The sequence below is a fragment of the Lontra canadensis genome, unplaced genomic scaffold (genome assembly GCF_010015895.1).
Source record: "Lontra canadensis isolate GAN:19392208 unplaced genomic scaffold, GSC_riverotter_1.0 scaffold24, whole genome shotgun sequence".
In the NCBI taxonomy this organism is placed as follows: Eukaryota; Metazoa; Chordata; class Mammalia; order Carnivora; family Mustelidae; genus Lontra; species Lontra canadensis.
Window position 1 is genome coordinate 2,572,897 of NW_022631018.1, and position 17,978 is coordinate 2,590,874.

Sequence of the window (17,978 nt, forward strand, 5' to 3'; positions counted from 1 at the left end):
AATAAAGGTGCATAGCATTTAATCTACAAGTGAGATCATCTCCACTTTATTCAGTTAACTTTATCTTATTGCTTACAAACAAAACCCACCAAAAAATCAACCAATCAATTAACCATCCATCTCCAAACAGAAGTACTGAGCTATAAGGACATTAAAGATCATTTGGTTCAATCTTTTATCTACAGACAATAAAACTTGAGGTCCATGGAAGATGAACTTGAAAACTTTGGTGGTAGGAAAAAAAAAAAAAAAAGCTAAGATATCTGAAAACGTTTTCTACACAGAGTAACATGTGCAGCTGTTCTTTTTTCCAAGATCTCCATTCTGTTGATGATTGTTACTACCAACTTTCTCCTCCTTTCTTCCGGACCACAGGCAAGATAGGCCATGTTTGTTTGAATGCCTAATCTGATGCACACAATATTCAGAATTCTTTATCATTGAATGCCTGAAAATTATCTTTAATAGACCAAAGAATAATAAAGAAAAAAAAAGAATAAAGGTTAAAGGTTAAACCCAGGCCTTCAGATCTTTTATTATTTGCTCTTTTCATTACATCATGGAACCTCCATGCTATAGCTAACATCCATGTGACATGATCAATATGACACTGGTTAGCCAACCAAGAAGGTTTTCAGTCTTCCCTATTATCCAAATGTTTTGTTCTTCACTTCAACCAAGTTATTAATACATAATCAATAGATACCATTTTCTACATATAGCTTATCTTAAAAAAGAAACAAACAAACAAACACAGGCATGTAGGTGACTCAGTTGAACACTGGACTCTTGGTTTCATCTCAGGTCATGATCTCAGGGTCCTGATACCGAGTCCCGCATCAGGCTTCATGCTCAGCAGCTCAGCACAGAGTCCACTTGAAATTCTCTCTCCCTCTCCCTCTCCCTCTCCCTCTGCCTCTGCCCCCCACCCCCGCTCATGCATGTACTCTCTCTCTATCAATAAACAAATAAAATCTAAGGAAAAAGAAACATTAGGGTAACATGCATTATTGCAAATATAAGAAATATGTCATGCTTCAGAAGACCATTTTTGATTAAAAAAAAAAAAGTGTCCAAAACCCTAAGGCAGTCTCCTCTCCTCATTTTGTTATTTCTCGTTTCCTAGAGACTTATCAGATGGGTTGGATTTATTTCCAGCATCTCAGCCATTGTTCTCTTAATCTTAGTTGTTGGATTGTATTTGAGAAAATAATGGAAAGAAGTTCACAAGGTAATATTTTCTTTCACTGCTTCACTTGGCAAGATCGATATCCAGTTTCTCACTTCCTTTTTCCTTTCCACTAACAGATTTCTGCTCCTTACAGTTTTTCTTTACTCAAAGTGCTTCTTGATAATATTAGGAAAAGAAACTGCTGCTTGCTAGGGTTTAAACAGTACCCATGCATGATTTGATAACAGTGTTCCCAATTTCTTTGGTTTTAGAAAATATATAGTTCTTGGCTTTATGTTTACAGTTACACGTAAATACGTGAAAAGTTAAAATGAGAATCCCTAGCTGCATTATAAACTAAACAATATTTTTAGAGCATTATAGAAGAATCAAAGATATATTTAAGTCCCAGAGCTTGTCACAATGGGAATTGTTGAAAACTACAGCAAGCTATGAAATATCGGAAAGTCTATTTAACGCCTGAAAAGAGCCAAGTAATACAGAAAGGGAGAGCAAACTTTCTCAGTGTCCAGGGAGAATAGAGACCCCTGAACTCTAGGGAAATACACAGTGAAGGTATCAAGGAGGAGATGAGGAAGGAGCTGGGAACAAAGAGAACATCAGATTAACAGAGGCTGGCAGTAGAGCAGAGAAATTCCAGGCACTGGGACATGGGCTGTTCAGAATCCCTCCCATGAACTGAATCTCAACATGTTCCATGCTCTAAAAATTCTACTCTCTGTCAGTTCAACACAAGTCAATTATAATGTCTTCTATGTGCAAAGTTACTAGTAAACAGACCTATTCAAAGCATTAAAGTTGTCTAAATGAAAATTATTTTGTTTCCTGCTTTGGAATGCTACAGAAAAGCAGATTAGTAACTATATTCACTCTCGCTTTTCACTTTAATCCACAATCCACTCTTCCCAGATTCCCTATCCTCATTCAGTTATAATGTTGCTGTCCAGCACCATTTTTAAATGATCTGCATCTAATCCATGAAAACAAAACTGTTTCCCGACTTTGAACTAAGCTAATGCCAAAGTATATTTCAGGACTCGTTAAATTAAGTACATTGCTACTCACTCGAGAATAGGTAATTTTGAAGACCACTTAAATGCCCTTAATGATTGTTCTGACATGAAGTGATGTATTTGGTGTGTTTTATAAAATCTGGGCCACTGGTGAATTCATGTCTGTTATCTCATATTGATTACATAGCATTCTGCTCCACTATCCAAAGAGATTATTCATTTAACAATGACTTGTATGATAACCTTAAATACATGTACTTAGCAAAACTGCAGCCAATATTTGTAAAATGCAAGGGTCATTTCACTTGGCCTGCTGCTGAACAGGATACAGAAAAAAATCGTGAACATGAATTCAGCAATGTTACACATCTGTTCAGAACAGGAAGCAAAGAAGAATGCCCTAGTAATCGACACAGGACTCTGAGGTGTATTAAGTAGGAAGGATGTCATTGCTTACACTGGACCTTAGCCGAGCTGCAGCAAGCACTCCTGCGAAAACAAATGTGGGAATTTTTACAACAAAGCTCAAACTCTTAGTTTTACCTGAAACCCTAAATTAAAACAATGGCATTTTAACACCAAAATATACCCACATATTGACAAGGTATACCCAAGAAGAAAACATATAATATTTTGTCAAGCTATTTAATAAAATTTAATATAATAATAAAATTTATTTAACAAGCTTTCCAGTGTGATTAAGGTACTCTGAAAGCAAACAAGAAGAAAATGAATACAATGTACAATATTTTAAATTTTTAAATAATGATATTCTTTTTTTTTTAAGATTTTATTTATTTATTTGACAGAGATCACAAGTAGGCAGAGAGGCAGGCAGAGAGAGAGGAAGGGAAGCAGGCTCCCTGCTGAGCAGAGAGCCTGATGTGGGGCTCGTTCCCAGGACCCTGGGATCGTGACCTGAGCCGAAGGCAGAGGCTTAACCCACTGAGCCACCCAGGTGCCCCTTAAACAATGATATTCTTATAAGGAATTGTGTTTCTAAATTTAAGATAAAATTAGAATTCATTTCAAAGTTTTAATTGTTCTCTTAGGTAATTCTTTAGCATTAATGGTCTTTCAAATAAATCTAGACATTTGTTAGGGATGAAGAAAAATTACAAAAGGAGTAAAATGTTAAAGAAAAATATATATTTTCTAGTCCTAAGAAATGAATCACTAATATTGTGAAAATGTCCACATCTTAAGAGAATAGACTCAACTTCAGCCCTGATTGTTTCCACAAGTAAACAAATGCATACAGTCCTTTGGTCACGTTTCCAGGGAAAATATAATTCAGAAATCCAAAATTATATTTATGAAGGAACACTTCATTGGCAAAAATATGGGAATCAGAGACATTGCTAAAAATATGATAGAATCATTTATATGTCTGTATATATATGATATTATATATATGGTTTCCCCTAAACATTTGCATTCATTCATTCAACAAATAGTTCAAACTGACCGCAAGTGTACAAGCGAGCAAATATATTTAAAGAGACACAGCTGAGGGGCACCTGGGTGGCTCAGTCAGTTATGTGTTTGCCTTCAGTTCAGATCATGATCCTAGGGTCCTGGGATGGAGCCCCACATCGGGCTCCCTGCTCAGCAGGGAGTCTGCTTCTCCCTCTGTCTCTGCCTGCCACTCCCCCTGCTTGTGTGCTTGCATGCTCTCTATCTGACAAATAAATAAAATATCTAAAAAAATTTTTTAGAAGAGAGACATGGCAGAATCAGAAATGACTGGGTGTGCCTTTTCAAATTATACGGCTGACGGCTGAACTTAAGACCAGTGCAGTTTTACATGGCCCTGCTCTCAGAGGCCCCTGCTCTGTTGAGAATGCTTTGGAATCAACTGTCTTGAAATAATTTTATCTTTGAATTTGTGTTTTGTAAGTGAAGTTCAATGGGACAGTAGGACATGCAGTCTGAGCTTGGAGCCTTAGCTCACGTGTAGTCCTGCCTGCCACTACTTCTGAAGACAGGTTCTCAGCCTCCTCCTACCCATGCATGCCCCAGGCCCTACCCTACCCTGGTCCTGCTTCTACAGCTGTCACTGTCCACCACGCACCCCAGCAGGGACCTGGATGTGAGGATGGCGAGGGCTGGGAGCTCTGGCCACTGAAAGCCATGTCTCAGTGGGGGCAAATCTTCTATACCTTCCCAACCCAGGCACCAAGCACGTCTCAGCACCAAGGTTTAAAGATCCCTGGGGGACGCCTGCCTGACGAAGACTGTGACCTTGGAAAGAGATGTCCGCCTCAGCTGACCAGACCCCACCACAGGCTGAAGCACAGTGTTTGTCCCACATCTGGCAGGAAGATCAATCCCACAGCCCATCTGGCCAAATGCTGAGCTCAGCCTGCAGCTTGAGTCAGGACCTCAAGGGCCAGTGTGAGTCTGCACGTGGCCCAAGGGTATCCTGGTGCCTGGGGGTGCTCCCTCCTGGCAGCATTCCTGAAGGATCTTCTCCTCTTCCCTATGCTTCTCTGAAGTCTGGTTTAAACTATTAGCGTGGATTTTACCATCCATCCCCATTTTGTACATTGCCAGTTTTATTTTATTTTATTTTTATTTTTTTTGTGGAACAAGAACTAAGTTTATTTGTTCATTTCTTGCATTTGAAGTACTCCTCAATGACATCCTTCACCTGAGACTCTTTGCCATAGTCCTTAACCACCACACAACTGGAACCAACCACTTTACGTGGTTTTCCCTCTCAATTTTACAGAGGCCTACCCACTCCCCTAGTTTCTTGTTGTCATCAACTTTGATTAGGTTGATTTGGTGTTCAGCACAAAGGGCCTCCACCAACTTGACATACATAGGTTTATCACAGTTGGATGCGATCACACAAAGATGGGCTTGGCGCTTGTCTAAGGCTCTGGCAGCTTCGCGAATTCCATGAGCTAGGCCATCGTGGATGAGGGCGGTTTTCAGCACCTCTTGTAAAGCAGTATTAACATCCATTACACCTCCAGCAACAATGCCTTCCCGGGCCATGGCGGTGGATTACGAGTGTAGCCGAACCCTGACTGCACCCTTGCCTCTGCCTCCACACAACTCGGCGGCGGCAGGGAAAGAGCCAGTGCCAGTTTTCAATGCAAATATCAGAACATTTAACTCCTGCATGGACTCAACCAAATTATACAATTCATATAATGGCGCCTCCAACTGGCTAGAAGACACGAACACAAGCCAGACTTAGGAAGGGTGAACGAGGACTATTCATTTATGATCCCAGCAACAGGTTAAGTATTCCAGGTTTATCAAGATGTTGAATTAAATATACTCTTTATTGAAGAGTATAAAAGATTTTTTATGAAAAAAGACCATTGTTATAAAAAAGAAAGCTAAATATTAAGATATATACATTCTGATAATTTATGGATTTAATACATTAAAAAATCTCAAAAAAAGGGTTTTTTTTTGCTTGTATGTATTTTAGTAATTTACATATTTTGCTTTAAGTATTTTAGAATACTTAGCAACAATATTCTTAAACTTATTCTGAACAGCACATGGGCAATTATAATAATGAAAATTGGTAAGACAATAAAGGCCATCACAGGCATCAATAACTAAGAAGACAGAACTGCTGGTATATAAAGAAACACAATAACTAGAAAAGAATTAATAATCTACATACAAACTGGTATCTGAAGACAAGATATATAAAACAGGATTATTTTAAAAAATATTTCACTTTAAGTCAAATTTTGTAATATATAGTAAAATAAACTCCAATAGGCTTAACTGGTTCAATATAACCATTATAATTAATTTAACTGAATCTAAATTAGAACATACATCTGATATATAGAAGAATAACTTTCTCCTTTTCAATGCAACAGAAGAAATCACAAGGGGAAATACTGACAGATATGAATGTGTAGAAATCAAATGAAAATTGATGACACTTGCAGTGAATACAGCATAACATACAGAGTGGTCAAATCTCTATGTACACCCAAAACTAAGATACACTGTGTGTCAACTATCCTTCAATAAAAAAAAAAAAATCAAATGAATATTAAAATCTAAATAAATAGGGGCACCTGGGTGGCTCAGTGGGTTAAGCCTCTGCCTTCAGCTCAGGTCATGGTCTCAGGGTCTTGGGATGGAGCCCCGCATCGGGCTCCCTGCCCAGCGGGGAGCCTGCTTTCCCCCTCTCTCTGCCTGGCTCTCTCCCTGCTTGTGATCTCTCTCTCTCTGTCAAATAAATAAATATTTTTTAAAAAATCTAAAAAAGGGGCACCTGGGTGGCTCAGTGAGTTAAGCCGCTGCCTTCAGCTCAGGTCATGATCTCAGGGTCCTGGGATCGAGCCCCGCATCAGGCTCTCTGCTCAGCGGGGAGCCTGCTTCCTCCTCTCTCTCTGCCTGCCTCTCTGCCTGCTTATGATCTCTCTCTGTAAAATAAATAAATAAAATCTTTAAAAAAAAAATCTAAAAAAATAAGTAAAGCCAGATTTGGCAACATTTATGTCATCAATTAAAATAGATAAAAATCTATACTATCTGAAGAGTCCATTCGAATTTGTACCCAAAAAAAGTGTCAATCACTACATAAAAAGAAAATTCATTGAGAGAAGGAAAACAAAGAAATAAGAGCAGAAGCAAATATTCATATGTAGATATAGTGAAAGAGATCAACTTCAGCCAATTTAAAGTACTTTGTAAGAAAGAAAAGGATTTTTTTTAAGATTATCACTCAAATTGTAACACAACCTGGAATATGTGTACTGTTGGTAACATTATAGTGGTTACCACTTTTGTGAAATTTACTATAGTTATAAGCATTTTAGGTATGGTAAGTCCTTTTTTTTTTTTTAAAGATTTTGTTTATTTGACAGACAGAGATCACAAGTAGGCAGACAGGCAGGCAGAGAGAGAGGAAGGGAAATAGGCTCCATGCTGAGCAGAGAGCCTGATGTGGGGCTCGATCCCAGGACCCTGGGATCATGACCCGAGCCGAAGGCAGAGGCTTTAACCCACTGAGCCACCCAGGCGCCCCTAGGTATGGTAAGTCTTAAAAGTATCTTCTGATGAAGTCATTTCCCTTTTTGTTGTAATTCACCGAAAATAAAAAGACATGGACGTAAATAAGATATTGACAAATAATGTCAAAACAGAAAAATGTCTAGAAACATATAAATCTCTAAATAAGAGTGGGCAGTAATTAAACTAGTGTTCTGTGTAAAAATACAAGTAACAGCTTATCTTGTATCACTAAATAAAGAGACAAAACAAATTACATATACACTTGGATTGCAACTACAGAGACAATAAGGACATAGGACATAAGGACAAATTCTGAAGGGTCACACCAAAGTAAAAATTGACATTTGGAATAGGTGGAATAATAAGAACTATTTTCTTTCAACAAAAAATTTTCAAATCAGTGTACCCATAATTTAAAGAGAGAAAAATTTCACACTAGCACATACAAGTCTGAGGTTGTACTCATGAATTTTGGTTGTATTCATGAATTTGTGGCTCTTAATTGGTTTATAATGGTCTCTGGAAAAAGGCACAGAAATATCTCTTGGCATTAGGCAAGGTAATCTGTTACTGTTGTGAGATGAAATATTTGAAGGTGAAATATTTAGAATTTAATCAAAATAGTCATTGTCTGGATCCATTATTCTTTTTCAATCCTCTCACTTGAAACTTTCACCTTTCTTTTAAATGCACAACTCCTGGCAATGTCATCTTCCTACTGTTAGTCCTTAATGAGTACACAAAGAATTCCTTTGATTTAATGAAATAAGACACCCTACAAACTTGTAAGACTGAAATTCAACCATGGTCGTATTTTGGTTCTGTGATTGTTATTGATTTTTCTTTTCTCTACACACTCTTGCAATGATGTGTGTCTGTTCATACACACGTGTCTCTGTCTTGCTTTTTTTGCTTCGGAGGAGAAATTCCGAAAACACAAAATATTCAGCATAATTAAAAATGTTGAATATGAAACTGAATCATCAACATGAGTATCCATTTTAAATGTAAATCCTTCTCCTAATATGACGTTCAAACTATTTGCCTTAGTTGGTGGCTAAAAGTTTCCCCTATTTGAAAGCTACCACCGTCTCATTAAGGTCAATAAAGTTAATTACTTTGTACCACTGTGAATCTCCACCAAATGTATTTTCAACCCAAGACAAACCCACACCTGGTGTCCATACTTGGAATTGGGAAGGCATCCATAGCAGCCATCCCACTCCTTCTCTTCCCAGGTCAGCAAAACACGGCTGCAATTGCAAGGCCAGACATGGGCTTGTCACATGACCAGTACTTTCCAAAAACTACAGACAAGGAACAAGAGGCGTTCTGTTGCATTTTTCCGGTATCACAGGGATCAGCCCTTTCTTATCACCACAGGGTTTCAATACCTGTGGTCCAGGTTCCCATGCTTCTCTACTTCACTTTGAAGAGCATTCCTATTACCTGATTATATCAAGCCTTCTCTTTAAAACCTGAGCTCCAAAAGGCAGGGGTTTTTCCTTTGTTGTGCAGTCTGTACTCAAACCAAAATGTAATAATTAACATGTGTTTCACAGGCATCTATTAATAACAATTAGCAGAGACACTGAGAGGGAGATTTGTCCAACCAAATTTCCCAACCACACTGATGAATAGTGCTTAGACTGGTGCTGACCCAAATCCCACCAGAAAATCTACATCGACTAGATGAAAGTGCCATTTGATTTGAAATTGTTCATTTACATGGCCCGTATTTACTAAAAGTTGGACTTACAAGGCAGTCTACTGCTTTGGTTAAGAGTTCTAGCACTAGAATCAAAACTAGTTGGGTTAGAATCAAGGCTCCGCCATATGTTTATTTGTTTTTTTTTGTTTGTTTGTTTAGTTTGGTTTTTAATTTTTGTCAAGTCCCTTAATCTCATTGGCTTTTAGTTTCCTCATCTATAAAATGAGAATAATAATCATACTTATACCAGGGTTGTCGTGAGAGTTTAATGAGGACAGTATGCATGGGGCAAGGCCTGGAGTAGATTAAACCCATTAACTCTGCTGTTGCTAATGCTACTACTGCCAATAACTTTTGTGACAACATCAAAGACACTGTGTTAGGTACCATGGCTGGTTAAGTAAATATCTACTCTAATACAAAGAGCAACTTCAATCTGGGAGTTTAGGGGGAAAAAATGATACTTTTCTTGTGCTTATCCCTACTTAGGCTGATTTAAATAAATTTGCATTTCCATCTCAAAAAAGATTAGTAAGCAAAGTACATTCTTTTTAAGATTTCTTAGTAAAGTACATTCTTATTAGAAGGCATGCCTCCTACAAAAACTTTGTTTTTACTTTTCATACGATGAAAAAGTCAAACTTTTATTGTGTTTAAATGAGTTTTTAGAGAACTAAACCTCTACTTTCTTGCTTTTGGAGACAGTAAGACATCATATCCTGTGTTTGCCATTAAATAGATTTCAGAATTTAAAATTTCGTGATAAAAACTATTTCAGAAACATGTTTGATCTTTAATTTCTACCTCTCTAATACTTAAAACCATTAATACCCCAAACAAGATTGATAAAAGCAGCATTTATCAAAAAGAGAAAATAGTTTTCTGATTTAGGATCACTAATCAATATTTCACATAAAAATACTACTCTTAACTTATACTATCTATTCTCTGTTCCTGAAGTAATCTAGAAAAATGTCTACCTCTATACCTTAGTTTATATTTTTTCGATATAAAAGGCTGTTTTCCCTCTTGTCAAAATTTTCTTCAAGATTTAACTCAGGTCTCAACATTTTTAGAAACACCTTCCTGAACGTCTCAACCCTTAGAGATCATTCTTCTGAATTCTTTTAAGGAGATGTCTTAACTGCTTACTTATGAGATGCGGTAGGCATTTTCTAAACTGGCCTCCAATGATCCCCACCAGCTGATTGTCACACCTTATGTAATCAATCCCCTCTCTTTGAATATGGGCTGATCTAATGACTTTCTTCTCATGAAGAGAACAATGCAAAAGAGATGGGCTATCACTACCAAAATTAGGTTACAAAGAGACTACAGCTTCTTGTCTTGCGAGCCCTCTCTTACGCTTTGATGGAAATTACCCATGTGCACTATCCTATTTTTCCACAGAAAGGCCCACATGGCAAGGACCTGTCCAACAGCTCATGAGGAACTCAATCCAAAAACCATGTCAGTAACTAAGTTCACTCTTCTCCAGTCAAGCCATGCAGTGACTACAGAACAAACCAGTACCTTAACAACAGACCCTGGGTCAGAGGACCTAGCTAAGGCATGCTGGGATTCCAGCTCAACAAAGGGTGATATAAAAAATGTTGGTTCTGTTACAGCACTAAATTTTGGAATAAATTTCTGTGCAGCAGCAGATAGCTACATTAATTTAACTGCATATTGTCTTCTGAGCTAGATTATAACTGCTCTGATGACAGTAACTGTGACATTTTTAATCTCCATCCCTTCGACAGTGACCTCCACTGTTTGATAATGGTGATATAACAGAAAAACACAGACAACAATTTTGAACAATATACACAAATCACTGCCTTAAAATATTTGCTATAGCAAATATGGAGGAATTACAGTCTATCTTCAAGAATCTGCAGTTTAATGTGCAAGAGAGAGAAAATACAAACATTTGTATGTATATGTGTGTTTATAATAAATGTCCAAACAGAAACACACCGATATAGAAATGACCAATTTTAAAAGGGGTGAATATTTAAGTAATCATTATTTAAGTAATTAAGTAATAAAAGCAGATGAAAAGGAAGTGTGATGTCTAGAGAAACTGGAAAATATTAGTATGGACTGTCTGAAAAACATGTAAGAAAAAGAAAATACTAAATATTACAAAATCTCTTAAAATAAAACAATTGTGGCACCTAATCCTAAAAAAACACTAGGGGTATAGTGAATATTAATAAAACTCTGAAGTCATACAAACATTATTATCTCTAATGATGCATATGAATCTCATTATGATAATGAAATCAATAATGCCAAAGGGATGAATTAATTGAAGAACATTCACAGCAATTGAAGTTGAATTAATACACTAAAGAAGTTATTAATGAAACATATACTCTGCCAAAGAATAATCTGACAAAATTAAGATCTCTTATGGCAAATACTCTTCTTCTAACATTTTTTAATTCAACAAATAATTTTTTTTAAGATTTTATTTATTTATTTGACACAGAGAGAGATCAGAAGTAGGCAGAGAGGCAGGCAGAAAGAGAGGAGGAAGCAGGCTCCCTGCTGAGCAGAGAGCCCGATGCGGGGCTCGATCCCGGGACCCTGAGATCATGACCTGAGCCGAAGGCAGCGGCTTAACCCACTGAGCCACCCAGGCGCCCCAACAACAAATAATTTTTAAGTCCCTACTAGGTAACTAACCATGCTCTGTGCTTGAAGCTAACCATTGGAAGCCTAATATGTAGTTGTATTAGGTGAATATTTTTTTAAGATGTTATTTATTTATTTATTTGTCGGGGGTGGGAGGCACAAGCGGGCAGAGAGGCAAGCAGAGGCAGAGAGAAGCAGGCTCCCCACTGAGCAAGGAGCCTGATACAGGACCCCATCCCAGGACTCTGGGATCATGACCTGAGCCGAAGGCAGTGGCTTAACCCACTGAGCCACCCAGGTCCCCCGTTTTAGGTGAATTTATGTGACTTCTTTTGAATTCTATAAATTTCAACCCATCTACTGAGTTTACTAGAAACAAAAAAAGCTGAATATGTTTTGCACAGGTCATAAGGAAGAATGTGTAAAAGGCATTTTTCTGAAGAACAAATAGAACAGAGTGAAATCAAACAGAGCAGATTATTAAGCACCTCGCATCTGACAGCACTATGCTCGGCACAGTGGGAGAACCGATGGGGGAGACAGACATGATTCCTTTTCCCATGGAATTCACAGTCTTAGAGAGAAAAGGGAGAATAAAACAAACAAGCAAACAGAAAAAATAGCAATAGGTTGGAGTAAGTGGAAAGATGGAAATAAGCAAGCTACTGGGACAAATAATGGGGAGAGTAGCTGTTTAATATCACATTACCAAGGGAAGAATTCTCATTTTCTTTGTATAAAACAAGTGTCCATAATCTTTATCCATTTTTATATTGAACTGTTGGCATTTTTGTGTCAATTTGAAGAACTCTTTACACGTAAAGTAAATTATGTTTTGTCTGTGATATGGTTGCAAAAGTTTTCTCTAGTTTGATGTTTCTTATAAGCAATTTTGACCATGCAAAAAGTTTCCTTTTATGTAGTAAGTAAAATTTATTACTCCTTTTCTTATGGTTCCTGGTTTTTATCATAGTTGGGAAAGCTTTTCATGTTGAAGTTATATAGAATTCTCCCATGATGTCTTCGATTACTTTTATGGTTTATGTTTTATATTTACATCCACGATCCATTTGAAGTTTCTTCTGGTATAAACTATGAGGTATGAATCCATTTTTTTTCCAGATGGCTACCCTGTTGGCTCACCATTATTTATTGAAAAATCCATTTTTCCCCATGGATATTATATGCACTGCAATTCACATATGTATTCTATATTTTTTTCCAATGATTTCTTTTTTCCCTCCATGCCTAGAACCAAACTGTCTTAATAATTGGGGCCAAATAAATTTTAATCTCTGGCGGGGCTAATTCCACATCATTGCTCTCCTTTTGCTGAATTTTCCTGGTTATTTGTGCTTGTATATTTTTCCATTATCAACTCCAGATCAGTCTATCTAGGTCCAAAATATCCTGAGTTTTTGTGATTGTCAAATGAATTTATAAAATGAATCAGGAGAAACTGACAAGATGCTAAGGCTTTCCTTGGTGTATTATTCTAAATATTCAAGTATTCTTTGGGGAACATTAGAAGCCTTTAAAAAGTTTTTTTTTCTTTTTTCTATATAGAAACTTGCACATTTCTTATTAAGCTTAATGTTATTTTATATATTTTTTGATGTTGAACACTGGGGATCTTTCTTCCATTGGGTCTTCTAATGGCTGTAACTTTGTATATATAGAAGTCATTGATTTTGTGTTTAATTTTTTCTTTTTCTGCTGTTTGGAATTTTTTAACTCTTTGTAAGAATTTTCAGCTGATTCTTTTGGTTTTGCAGGTACACAAACATATAAGCTGCAAATATTTTATTTTTATATCTCTAATTTCTTTCTCTTGTCTAATTGTATTAGTACTACAGAACAATTTTAAATAATAGTAGTGATAATGGACATCACTCTCTGTTTCGAGATTCACAAGAATGCTTCTAATGTTTCCCCATTAAGGATGATACTGGATTTCGGACTGAAATAGATACATTTTACCAGGTAAAGAGAAGTATCTATTTCCAACTGTACTAGAGGTTTTCCTTTTTAAGTCTGAACATTAAATTGTTGCCTTTTCACAAGTATAAACATGCTCTTTGCTCCTTAAATGTAATGTTAGTAGATTTGATGTGAAATGTTGGGGTTCCGGAGCAAATGGTGAAGGCAGAATGCTTGGACATTTATTGGTCAAACTAGAATTCTTGAGACATTTATGTTTTATTATAGCATGATGACAAGACCAGTGGGCAAAAAGAGCTGCCCTGGGGTTGTGAGGGGCTGATTATATACTTTTCAAGATGAGAGGGGGTTAGGAATAGTGGAAGTCTCTAAGGAATTTGGAGCCAAGATTTCCAGGATCTTGAAGGGCAAGGAAAATGGTTGTTAGGAAAAGGTCGTTTACTAAATTGCCTAATAAAACATGAGTCATGAGACCCTTCAGATGTATATCAGTGGACCATATGCTTGGAGGATGATTGTTAACACATATTTTCGGGAGGTAGAGATAAAGGAAGTTTCCAAAGGGATTTTAACAGGATCCTGGAGGTTAGGATAATGTCAGGCTAAGGTTGCCTTCTGCCTCTAGCAAAGTATTAACATTGAGGCAACTAAGCTCTTTGAGGAAGGTCACCCTGCAGTTCTCAAGTACTTGTCAATGGGCTTAATTTAAGTTGTAAAGTTTTTTTTTTTCTTTTGCCTTTGTTCTCCACATCAGATTTCCTTTTCTTTACTCAATCGTTATCTCCTTGAAATAACCTCTTTAATCAGGGTGGTTTTTTAAGAAAAAAAATTTTATTTATTTTAGAGAGAGAGAGAGAGGCAGGGGAGAGAGGGAGAGGGAGAGAATCTGAAGCAGATTCCGTGATGAGCACTGAGGCAGAGGCAGGGCTCGATCTCGTGACCCTGAGATCATGACCTGAATCAAAGAACCAAGAGTTAGACGCTTAACCGACTGAGCCACCCAGGCACCCCTAATCAGGAGGCTTTATTCTTTTAATGTCTGCTACACTCTGTCAGCATTTCATTTAGGATTTTCACGTAGTTATTTGTATGAACATAAATATAAATGATCTAAAGTTTTCTTTTCAGTACAGTCTGTATTAAAGTTTGATGTCAATATCCTGCTGGCACCATTTCAAATATTGTTAAATTTTCTATTCCTGTTCTTTGGAACATTTTAAATACCATTAACATTATCAGGTTTTTAAGGGTCTCATAGAATTCTTCTGTGAAACCATCAGAACTAGTGGACGATGTATGTGGGGGCATAGATTTCTCTGCCCACCGCCCCCATTCCCCGTTAATTTGTCTGTTTTTGTTTTCTATACATTCATAGAGTCCTCCAGGTAATTATCATGCTCTAGAAATTTAACCACTTTATTCACTTTTTAAAAAATTATTCACCTAGCGTTTGGAAAACAGAATCTCTCATGGCTTCAATTTCCAGCATTTTTGAAGTGATTTTCCCTATTACCCTTTCTTACATTATATATTTGTACACTCTATACTTTTTACTTCATTAGCTGACATTATACCTTTCCCAATGGAGTACTTCCATTCATCTCTTTTCTAATTCATTTATTTCTGCTTTCATGCATATTGATCATTTCGTTTTGCTTTCCATGGACTGATTTTGCTGCTGCTGCTGTTGTTTTCTAATTTCCTAACATACTACTCAAAGTAGAAAATCTATATATTTTCTTCTGGGATTTGTTTTATCTGCATACTATAGGTTCTAATATGCTGTGGTTCTATTATATTTATTTTCTAGATCTTAACCATTTTAGTTTAGATTTCCTCTCAGGCATGACTTTAAGAGATTTTAAAATTTGATAAAATGTGGGTTTAAAATTTCTTTTTTTATTATTTTTATTGCATTAGTTTTGTTGCATTGTGATTAGTGCAGTTTTCTTTGTGTTACTGTAAATGTTTGGTTTCTGTTAACATTCCATGGTCACTTAAGATATATTCTCTATTTTCAGTTTTAAATATCAATTAGATCCACCGTATTAATTATGTTGTCTAGGCCTTACAGATCTACATATTTTTGTCCACTTGATCTGTCAAGAACTAAAAATTAAGATTCTTCACGCTAAGCAGCTTTTATTTGTTCTGCTAATACAGTGGTATGGAGATGTATTTCTCTGTTATATTTTCACTGCGAATGTTTCAATCCTTTATAAAGTATTATTTTTTCTCAAATAACATTATAAAGTGTTCTTTTTGACTCATTTAAATTTGACTTATAACAAATCTTGCCTTATATCAAGACCATGACCTTAGCTTGCTTTTTAAAAATTTTATTTAGTGTTTGTTTATTTATTTACTTACACTTTTGGGAGGGGAGGAAGGGGCAGAGGGATCTGGAGCAAGAGAATCTTAAGCAGGCTCCATGCTCAGCGTAGAGCCTGACGAGAGGCTCAACATCACGACCCTGAGATCATGACCTAAGCTAAAATCGAGAGTCAGTAGCTTAAGCAACTGAGACCCTAGGTGCAACTTCAACTTGCTTTTAATTTGCATTTGAAATAAATGTACTTATTTCAACTGCCATTTTCTTGCCTTCTATTGTCCCAGTTTTGTAAGTCTTATTGTTTCTACTATCACCGCAACTAACATTATAGTCTCTTCAGTGGGCCTCACGCCCACCTTTATTTTACTCTTGGTCAAAGATTGACATGGACCCAGTGCTCATGGCCAGTGCTCTTGCTGTAGTGTTTTCAAACATCTCTGGGAGGACGGCAGTTCATCTTCTAAAAAATTTCTGAAGATGCTTCAGGGGAACGATATTCCCTGAGTTGTCTATGTTCAAAACTGTTTACTACTGCTTTTGTACTTCAACATTTTTGTTGGTTATAAAATTCTTAAACCACACTCTCCCTCAAGATTTTATAGATGTTGTTCTACAACCTTCTAGCATTGAATATGTTAAAGAGCAGCTTAAGGTCACATTAATCTTTTTCTTCTACACGTGACTTCTTTCTTGATCACCCAAAGGATTCTTTCACTATTTCTGATGTCAAGCCGTTTAACTTGGGTATGTTTCCACGCTGACGCCTTTGGAGCAATTTCCACTGGGTTAGATGTGCTTTTTCAACATGTGAACTCAAGCCTTCTTTAGAGAAGTGTGCTTAATTTGTAGCTTTCAATATTCAATATTGAATTCAATAATTTCCATTTTTTTAGTGTCTCCAGTAATGTGCATGCTTCATTTTCTTTGCCTCTCTTTTACAGCTACCATTTTCTCTCTCATCCTTTTAAACTTCTAAAATTTCATTTTGCTCAATTTTTTTCACAACCGTCCTCTAGATCTTTGCTGTTTTCAACAATGTTTATGTTTTTCTTATTTTCCTGCCAACTTAACCTTTACTTCTCTGATGGTTTTATTTTTCTCTTTCATTTCTTCCTCAAGCCTCTCCATTGTTACCTACCATCCCTTTCCTGAGTTCGTGTATTTTTGATTTGCACTAATCCTTCAGAGACTTTTACTTCTTAAAGGTTTTGATTTAGATTTAAATTTATGGCACAAAGTTGAATAATCATTTTTGTCCCTTTTATAGCCACATTGTTTTATTTTTTCTTATAAACTTTTCTTACCCAGCTTTTGGTTTTCCCCTCATTTCCTCATTTTTTTCCCCCTGTAATTTTTTTTTTTTTAAGGAGCTCTTGCGCTGGTTCTGCTTTTATATTATAGTACTGAAACTGATATATATATTGTTTTCTATGCCACAGTTTGCTGGAGGTTCATGTGGGAGGGGAGGGGTCCAGGGACATGTTCCAGCATAACAGCACTTTTTCTCATGATAAAGGATTTAGTTTGTATATTTATTTGCCTTTTTCATTTCCTCAGCCAATGAACATAGCAGCTGTGGTAGTTTTCTTAAATACCATTTTCTCTGCTGCAATAGAGAAGAACTGTTTGCTGAAACTATGGCTGTGTGAAGACTTAGCCCATTTATTTGACTGCTGAGAACCAAACTGGGTCTGAGAAAGCCCCTAACTTCTGCGGGTGTACCCAATGCACCAATGCCTCCTGGTACAACAATGGAGCTCAGACAGTGAACCTCAGTGTATGTGCCTCATCTTTAAGAAAGTCCTCTTTAATGCAGCAGCTACATTCTGTCTCAACTCTTGCCCATTTCTCCAGCCCACTGCACAGTGTCCACAGCTTTGGGCAGAAATTCCTTTTGGGGGGAGGGGCAGAATATGGGGTTTTAAAAGTCTCCGAGTTTCACCAAAAAAATGTTACATGTTTGTTTCTCATTCACCTTGCTGTTTTGGATACTTTCCATAAAGAGGATAAGATAATGTGACTTTAAACCACCACATTCAAATCAGAGGTCCTATTCTAAATTCTTTAGTTTTTAGTCCTCAATATTGAATATTCTCAAAATCCACATGTTTTATATGTTTAGGAACTTAGTTGGAAGTACTC

General features: G+C 36.7%; 1 protein-coding gene and 1 pseudogene across 1 annotated transcript in view; both read right to left on the reverse strand.

Annotated features, from left to right (window-relative positions):
* The window catches only part of HMCN1 (hemicentin 1), a 471,117-nt gene that overhangs the window by 365,336 nt on the left and 87,803 nt on the right, over positions 1-17,978 (reverse strand). The window lies entirely within an intron of this gene.
* Positions 4,792-5,211, reverse strand: LOC116870684 (annotated as a pseudogene).